The 9,351-nt window shown below is 38.6% G+C and overlaps 1 pseudogene; it reads left to right on the top strand.

The window, feature by feature from the left end:
* Positions 1-453: 453 nt before the first annotated feature.
* On the top strand, positions 454-1,072 carry LOC127677981 (immunoglobulin kappa chain variable 12-41-like; annotated as a pseudogene).
* Positions 1,073-9,351: the final 8,279 nt, after the last annotated feature.

Below are 9,351 nucleotides of genomic sequence, written 5' to 3'. Positions count from 1 at the left end.
GTGTATGTTGTAATATATGTTCTTAAAAGAATGAAAAAAGAGGCCGTGAGTTTGAAAGAGATCAGAGACAAGTTTTTGGGAGGGAATTGTAATAAGGTATAGTAAGGGAAAATTTCTAACTAAAGTTCAGGCTCACAAACAAACATAGGGAAAGGAAAGGAATAAAAGAAGTTGTATGGCCACAATGACATTTTCACCTAATTTTGAAAAGAAAATTGAAAGAGTTATGTACTGCCTAGAACAGTATGATATCTGAAATACCCCAAAATGGAGGAAAATATCATAAGGAAACTCTAGAGAGAACATGATAAAAATAAAAACAAGATGTAACTTATAGACTATTGATGTTGTTTGTTGTCCAAAGAGAACCACATTCCCTATAAATGAACCTGTACTGTTTCTTAATTGGAGACATAGAGAATCACAGATCTCTAATGAGCTACTAACTGATGCTTCCTGCAGCTGTGCCTAAGACCAGATGTTTTGCATGTACCCAAAGCACAGCATACTAACATGAGGACTTCTTCATAGTCGAGTCATATCCCATGCTGGAGTCAGCCTCTCACTCATCACACATAGACATGCATGTGCACACACAGCTCCTGGGGTTTCTGCTGCTGTGGCTTAGAGGTAAGGAAGACAGCACTGAAAATTTATTCAGCTTACTGTAGTCAGTGTGGCGTGGTCTCTGAAAATCCCCTTGCATCAGGATTCATCATGTGGAGATTTGTTTGCAATTTTCTAATTGTAGATGCCAGATGTGGTCCAGATGACCCAGTCTTCAGCCTCCCTGTCTGCATCTGTGGGAGAAAGTGTCACCATCACATGTCAAGCAAGTGCAAACATTTACAGTAGTTTAGCATGGTATCAGCAAAAAACAGGGAAATCTCCTCAGCTCCTGATCTATGAAGCAAACCGCTTGGCAGATGGTGTCCCATCAAAGTTCAGTGGCAGTGGATCTAGCACACAGTATTCTCCCAAGATCAACAGTCTGCAGCCTGACGATGTTGCAAGATATTACTGCGAACATTATTATAGTACTCCTCCCACAGTGATTCAAGCCATGACATAAACCACCCAGGGAAGCAGAAGTGAGAGCACAGGCTGCCCCAACTGCCCTTCATGATGTCTCTAGCTGCCCAGCTGCTACAAATATTTCTCTTTGCCAGTGCTTAAAATTCAGTGTGATGTTTTTCTATAGAAGTCAGAGAAAGTTTTATATGCCCTAAATAACTGTTCGTTTCTCCAGGCCTAATGTCAAAACATGAGTTTACATGACTCATTAAAAAGAGGGAAAAAACTATTTAAATACCAGTTTATTTGTAGGAGAATATTGGCAATAGCTTAGAATCATTCAACAGCTTTGCGAGTACACACACACACACACACACACACACACACACACATACAGACACGTGAGACAGAGAGAAAGAGAGAAAGAGAGAGAGAGAAAGAGAAAGAAAAAACAAACAAAAGAAAGAAAGGAAGAAGAGAAAGAAAGAAATAAAAGAAAGAAAGAAAGAAAGAAAGAAAGAAAGAAAGAAAGAAAGAAAGAAAGAAAGAAAGAAAGAACGAACGAAAGAAAGAAAGAAAGATCAAGAATTTGTCTGGATTTATGTGGAGGTACTTGATCCACTCGCACTTGAGCTTTGTACAAGGAGATAAGAATGGATCAATTTACATTCTTCTGCATGCAATCTGCCAGGCGAACAAGCACCATTAGTTGAAGAGGCTTTTTCCCCACTGGAAAGTTTTAGCTCATTTGTCAAAAGACAAGTGAACATGAGAGACCCCTAATCAATGATTTTAGACCCTAGCACAGAATAACTTGTTTTTCTGCTTTCAACTTGAGAAAAATAGCCCACCCTGTTCTAGTTCCGACATTTAACTATACAATACCCCAAGGACATTTGCTCCAGAAAATCTCTAACTTTCTTTAATGCATAAACTATTGCCTGACTTCCTAATTCTGTACTTCCACATTCCATGCATAATTTGTCCTCCACTACTATATCCAACAAAACTCTCAATCACCATAGATGGAGAAACTAAGATATTTCATGACAAAACCAAGTTTACCCAATATCTATCCACAAACCCAGCCCTACAAAGGATAATAGGAGGAAAACACCAATAGAAGGAGGGAAACTTCACCCTGGAAAAAGTAAGATAGCAACTTTTCATCAAACCCAAAAGAAGGTAACCAATCAAATTTAAAAAATAACATGAAAAATGACAGGAAGTAATAATCACTATTCCTTAATATCTCTTAACATCAATGGATTCAATGCTCCAATAAAAAACATAGACTAACTGACTGGGTACGTAAACAGGACCCTACATTTTGCTGCTTACAGGAAACACACCTCAGGGTCAAAGACAAACACTACCTTAGAGTAAAAGACTGGAAGACAATTTCACAAGCAAATGGTCTCAGGAAACAAGCTGGAGTAGCCATTTTAATATCAGATAAAATTGACTTTCAACCCAAGGACATCAAAGAGACTCTGAGGGACACTTCTTGCTGGTCAAAGGAAAAATACAACAAGAAGAACTCTCAATCCTGAACATCTATGCTCCAAATGCAAGGGCACCCTTTTTCGTAAAAGAAACTTTATTAAATCTCAAAGCACACATTGCACCTGACACAATAATTGTGGGTGACTTCAACACTGCACTTTCCTCAATAGACCGATCAGGAAAAAAGAAACTAAACAGGGACACAATGAAACTAATTGAAGCTTTGGAACAATTAGATTTAACATATATATATATATATATATATATATATATATATATATATATATATATATATATATATATATATATATAACATTCTATCCTAAAGCAAAAGAATATACCTTTTTTTTCAGCACCTCATGGTACCTTATCCAAAATAGACCATATAATTAGTCACAAGAAGGCCTCAACAAATATAAGAAGATCAAACTAATCCCATGCCTCCTACCAGATCACTGTGGAGTAAAAGTGGTATTTATAGCAACAAAAACAACAGAAAACCCACATACACGTGGAAACTGAACAATATTGTACTCAAAGATACCTTGGTAAAGGAAGAAATAAAGAAAGAAATTAAAGACTTTTTAGAACACAATGAAAATGAAGACACAACATTCCCAAATCTCTGGGACACAATGAAAGCAGTGCTAAGAGGAAAACTCATAGCCCTGAGTGCCTCCAAAAAGTAAATGGAGAGAGCATACACTAGCAGCTTAACGACACACCTGAATGTCCTGGAACAAAAAGAAGCCAATTCACCCAGGAGGATTAGAAGACAGGAAATCATCAAACTCAGGGCTGAAGTCAATCAATTGGAAACAAAGAGAACCATACAAAGAATTAACAAATCCAGGAGCTGGTTCTTTGAGAAAATCAACAAGATAGATAAACCCTTAGCCAGACTGACAAAAGGGCACAGAGAAAGTATCCAAATTAACAAACTTAGAAATGAAAAGGGAGATATAACAACAGAAAATTAGGAAATCCAAAAAATCATCAGATCCTACAACAAGAGCCTGTACTCAAGACAACTGGAGAATCTGGAGGAAATGGACAATTTCCTTGACAGATAACAAATACCAAAATTAAATCAGGACCAAATAGATCATCTAAACAGTCCCATAATGCCTAAAGAAATAGAAGGAGTCATAGAAAGTCTTCCAACCAAAAAAAGCACAGGACCAGATGATTTCAGTGCAGAATTCTATCAGACCTTCAAAGAAGAGTTAACACCAATACTCTTCAAACTATTCCACAAAATAGAAACAGAAGGAACACTACCCAATTCCTTCTACGAAGTCACAATTAAGCTGATACCAAAACCACACAAAGATCAAAAAAAGAAAGAGAAATTCAGAACAATTTCCCTTATGAACATCGATGCAAAAATACTCAATAAAATTCTTGCCAACCGAATCCAAGAACACATCAAAACGATCATCCACCACGATCAAGTAGGCTCTAACCCGGTAATGCAGGGTTGGTTCAATATATGGAAATCCATCAATGTAATACACTACATAAACAAACTCAAAGAAAAAAAAACACATGGTCATTTCATTGGATGCTGAAAAAGCATTTGACAAAATTCAGCATCCTTTCATGCTTAAAGTCTTGGAAAGAACAGGAATTCAAGGTCCATACCTCATCATAGTAAAAGCAATATACAGCAAACCGATAGCCAGCATCAAACTAAATGGAGAGAAACTTGAAGCAATCCCACTAAAATCAGGGACTAGACAGGGCTGCCCCCTTTCTCCTTATCTTTTCAATATTGTACTTGAGGTACTAGCTTCAGCAATTCGACAGCATAAAGAGGTCAAAGGGATACAAATTGGAAAGGAAGAAGTCAAACTATCATTATTTGCAGATGACATGATAGTCTACCTAAGTGACCCAAAAAAATCCACTAGAGAACTCCTACAGCTGATAAACAACTTCAGCAAAGTGGCAGGTTATAAAATCAACTCAAGCAAATCAGTTGCCTTCCTATACTCAAAGGATAAGCAGGCTGAGAAAGAAATTAGGGAAATGACCTTCTTCACAATAGCCACAAACAGTATAAAGTATCTTGGGGTGACTCTTACCAAACAGATGAAAGATCTTTATAACAAGAACTTCAAGACTCTGAAGAAGGAAATGGAAGAAGACCTCAAAAAATCGGAAAAACTCCCATGTGCATGGATCGGTAGAATCTATATAGTTTAAATGGCCATTTTGCCAAAAGCAATATACAGATTCAATGCAATACCCATCAAAATCCCAACTCAATTCTTCACAGAGTTAGAAAGAGCAATTATCAAATTCATCTGGAATAACAAAAAACCCAGGATAACTAAAACTATTCTCAGCAACAAAAGAAAGTCTGTGGGAATCAATATCTCTGACCTCAAGCAATACTACAGAGCAATAGTGTTAAAAACTGCATGGTATTGGTACAGTGACAGGCATGAGGATCAATGGAACAGGATTGAAGATTCAGAAATGAACCCACACACCTATGGCCACTTGATCCTCGACAAAGAGGCTGAAAACATCCAATGGAAAAAAGATAGCCTTTTCAACAAATGGTGCTGGTTCAACTGGAGGTCAGCATGCAGAAGAGTGCGAATTGATCCATCCTTGTCAACTTGTACTAAGCTCAAATCCAAATGGATCAAGGACCTCCACATAAAGCCAGACACTCTGAAGCTAATAGAAAAGAAACTGGGGAAGACCCTTGAGGACATCGGTACAGGGAGAAAGTTTCTGCACAGAACACCAATAGCGTAAGCTCTAAGAGCAAGAATTGACAAATGGGACCTCATAAAATTACAAAGTTTCTGTAAGGCAAAGGACACCATCAAGAGGACAAATCGGCAACCAACAAATTGGGAAAAGATCTTCACCAATCCTACATCAGATAGAAGGCTAATATCCAATATATTTAAAGAACTCAAGAAGTTAGACTCCAGAAAACCAAACAACCCTATTAAAAAATGGGGTTCAGAGTTAAACAAAGAATTCTCACTTGAAGAACTTCAGATGGCGGAGAAACATCTTTAAAAATGCTCAAATTCATTAGTCATTAGGGAAATGCAAATCAAAACAACCCTGAGATTTCACCTTACACCATTCAGAATGGCTAAGATTAAAAATTCAGGAGACAGCAGGTGTTGGTAAGGGTGTGGAGAAAGAGGAACACTCCTCCACTGCTGGTGGGGTTGTAAATTGGTACAACCACTCTCGAAATCAGTCTGGCGGTTCCTCTGAAAACTGGGCACCTCACTTCCAGAAGATCCTGCTATACCACTCCTGGGCATATACCCAGATGATTTCCCACCATGTAATAAGGATACATGTTCTTCTATGTTCATAGCAGCCCTATTTTTAATTGCCAGATGTTGGAAAGAACCCAGGTATCCCTCAACAGAAGCGTGGATGCAAAAAAATGTGGCATATCTACCCAATGGCGTACTATTCAGCCATTAGAAACAATTAATTTATGAAATTCTTAGGCAAATGGATGGAGCTAGAGAACATCATACTAAGTGAGGTAATCCAGACTCAAAAGGTGAATCATGGTATGCACTCACTAATAAGTGGTTATTAACCTAGAAATCTGGAATACTCAAAACATAATCCACACATCAAATGAGGTACATAATGAACGGAGGAGTGGCGTCTTGTACTGTAAATACTCAGTGAAGCAGTATAGAGCAAAATCAGAACAGGGAAGTGGGAAGGGTTGGGTGGGAAAACAGAGGGAGGGAAGGGGACTGATGGGACTTTTGAGGAGTGGGGGTCCAGAAAAGGGGAAATCATTTGAAATGTAAATAAATATATCAAAAATTTAAAAAACAAACAATCAAAAAAGAATTGACAAATGGGATTTTATAAAATTACAAAGTTTCTGTAAGGCAAAGGACACAGTCAATAGGATAAAACAGAAACCAACAAATTGGGAGATCTTTACCAACCCTACATCTGACAGAGTGCTAATATCCAATATATACAAGAACTCAAGACTTTAGACTCTAGAGAACCAAATAACCCTATTAAAAATGGGGTACAGAACTAAACAAAGGATTTTCAACTGAAGAATACTGAATGGATGAGAAGCACCTAAAGAAATGTTTAACATCCTTAGTCATCAGGGAAATGCAAATCAAAACAACCTTACGATTTTACCTCACACCAGTCAGAATAAAGACTAAGATAAAACACTCAGGAGACAGCTGGTGGTAGAGAGGTCCTGGAGAAAAAGGAACATTCTTCCACTGTTGGTGAGATTACCTGCTGGTACAGCCACTCTGGAAATCAATTTGGTGGTTCCTCAGAAAACTGAGCATAATCCTACTGGAGGACCCTGCTATACCACTCTTGGGCATATGCCCAGAGGAATCTCCATCATGCAATAAGGGCTCATGTTCCTCTATCTTCATAGTAGCCCTATTTACAATAGCCAGAAACTGGAAATTACCCAGATGTCCCTCAAAGGAGGAAAGGAAAGGATACAGAAAATGTGCTACATTTACACAATAGAATACTACTCAGCTATTAAAAACAGTGAATTTATGAAATTCTTAAGCAAATGGATGAAAATAGAAAATATCCTGAGTGAAGTAATCCAATCACCAAAGCACACACATGGTATGTTCTCACTGAAAAATGGATATTAGACCAGAAATCTGGAATACCCAAGACACAATTCAAAAACCAAATGAATCTCAAGAAGAAAGAACAAAGTATGGATATTCTGGTCCTTTTTAGAAGGAGTACAAAATACACACATAAGAGATACAGTGACATAATGTGGAGCAGAGACTGAGGGAAAGACCATACAAACACTGCCACCCCCTAGGGATCCATCCCATATATGGCTATAAAACCGAGACACTAGTGGTTATGTCAACAAGGGCTTGCTAATGAGAGCCTGATATAGCTGCCACCTGGGAAGCTCTGCCAGTGCATGACAAATACTGAGAGGGATATTATCAGATAACCATTGAAGTGAGCACAGGGTTCCCATTGGAGGAGCTAGAGAAATGACCCAAGGAGCTGAAGACAGTTGCAGCACCTTAGGAGGAACAGTAAGAACCATCCAGAATCCTCAGAGCTCCCAGGGATAAAATCAAGAACCAAAGGGTACACATAGAGGGATCCATAGCTCCATATGCATATGCAGCAGAGGATGCCCTTGTTGGACACCAAAAGGAGGAGAGGCCCTTGGACATGAGAAACCTAAATGCCTCAGTATATGGGAATGCCTGAACAGGGAAGTGGGAAAGGGTGGATTGATGAGCAGGGGGAGCATTGATGGGCTAGAGTATTTTTGGGTTGAGGGGACCAGGAAAGGGGTCAACATTTGAATTGTGAATAAATAATTATCTAATAAAAATTTGTCTATCATACAATTTATATACTGAGGAATATGTCTGGAGAGATATAATGATTCTGAGCATTAGCTCTTTTTTAAGCAGATGTAGATTCAAGTCAAAACACTCACTTGATATCTAGCTTTTGAGAACTCCAATGCAAAAATTATGTTTAAACCACTCTTTCTGCCTATGAGTGAAGGAATTCCTGCCACTGTCAAATCAGATAAGCAAATTGCAAAGAAGCCATTAGGAAATTGAATTCTTTGTCCTGGATCAGAATGAGGTAGTTTGATCTCATTCACTGTATTCCCATCAAATTTAAGCATAGTTGAGGTTGGGGAAAAAAATCTTCACTGATGCAATACTCTCCCTGGTACATAATAATGTATAGTTGTGTAGAAACTCAACTAAGGATACATATTATTTCTTAACAGAAGATGAGTTTTTGAGATAGTTTACCTGTACTATCTTAAGAGGTGTAGAAAGGATCTGGTATGTTCATGGTCCTACAGATAATATGTTCGTTGTTTGTGATATGAGCCAATTGGTTGTTAGTTTGGTGAGCTTCTAGGTATAGAGATAATGTAAGGGTCACACATAACATCTATTCTATCTTTTTCTTCCTGCAAGATTTATGTTACCCCGTCCAGTTTCTTCCTCTATGACTTATTTCTGTCTCATACCTTAGTTATCAGTTATTCAATGGCTTACTTTGCTTTTTTTTATTAGATATATACTTATGTTTCAAATGTTGTCCCCTTTCCTGGTCCCCGCCTCCCCAGAAAATCCTATTAGCCATCTCCCCTGTCCTAATCAACCCTTCCCCACTTGCCTGTCCTGGTATTCCTCTTCACTACATCATCAAGTCTTGCCAGGACCAAGGACCTCTCCTCCATTTGGTGTTTAACAAGACCACCCTCTGCTGCATGTGAGTCTGGAAGCATGGGTAACTGCATGTGTACTCTTTGATTGATGATTTTGCCCCTGAGAGCTTTGGAAGTACTGAGTAACTCATATTGTTGTTCCTCATCTGGCACAGCACACTCCATCAGCTCCTTGGGTCATTTCTCTATCTCCCTCATTGGGGATCCTGTGCTCAGTTCAATGGCTGGTTGAGAGTGTTCCCCTCAGTATTTTTCATGCACTAGCATAGCCTCCCAGGTGATAGTTATATCTGGCTCAAGTCAGACAACACTCATGAGTAACCACAATAGAGTCTGAGTTTTGTAACTGTATATAGGATGGATACCTGGGTGGGGTAGTCTCTGGATGGTCTTTTCCTCAGACTGCTCTACCCTTTGTCTCTGTATATTCTTCTGTGAGTATTTTGTTCTCCTTTCTACAAAGGCCACAAGCATCCATACTCTTTTCTTCCTTCTTCTTGTGCATCCATTGATATGTGAAATGTGTCTTGGGTACTTCATGTTTCTGAGCTAATATCCACTTATCAGTGAGTACATACCATGGGTGT

This window comes from Apodemus sylvaticus, chromosome 2 (assembly GCF_947179515.1).
Source record: "Apodemus sylvaticus chromosome 2, mApoSyl1.1, whole genome shotgun sequence".
Lineage (NCBI taxonomy): Eukaryota > Metazoa > Chordata > Mammalia > Rodentia > Muridae > Apodemus > Apodemus sylvaticus.
This window is presented reverse-complemented; position numbering and strand designations above follow the sequence as displayed.